Here is a 223-nt window from a genome sequence, read left to right as displayed (position 1 = left end):
TATATATATATAATCATACATACATACACTGTACATACATACACTGTACTGTTTGGACAGGGACACTAACATGAATCTGACACTCTGGGCATAGTAAAGCACTAAAAACTCCCCTTTGGGGTGTGGCACCAGATACCTCTGGCATAGCTTATGTAATAATTCAGAAACATATATACATTGTAAACTGCATACATAGTGAGGTAATGTGAGATAGGACTTGGAG

Source organism: Crinia signifera, chromosome 6, assembly GCF_055691185.1.
Source record: "Crinia signifera chromosome 6, ASM5569118v1, whole genome shotgun sequence".
In the NCBI taxonomy this organism is placed as follows: Eukaryota; Metazoa; Chordata; class Amphibia; order Anura; family Myobatrachidae; genus Crinia; species Crinia signifera.
The sequence above is the reverse complement of the archived record's forward strand: the minus strand, read 5'-3'. Positions refer to the sequence as shown.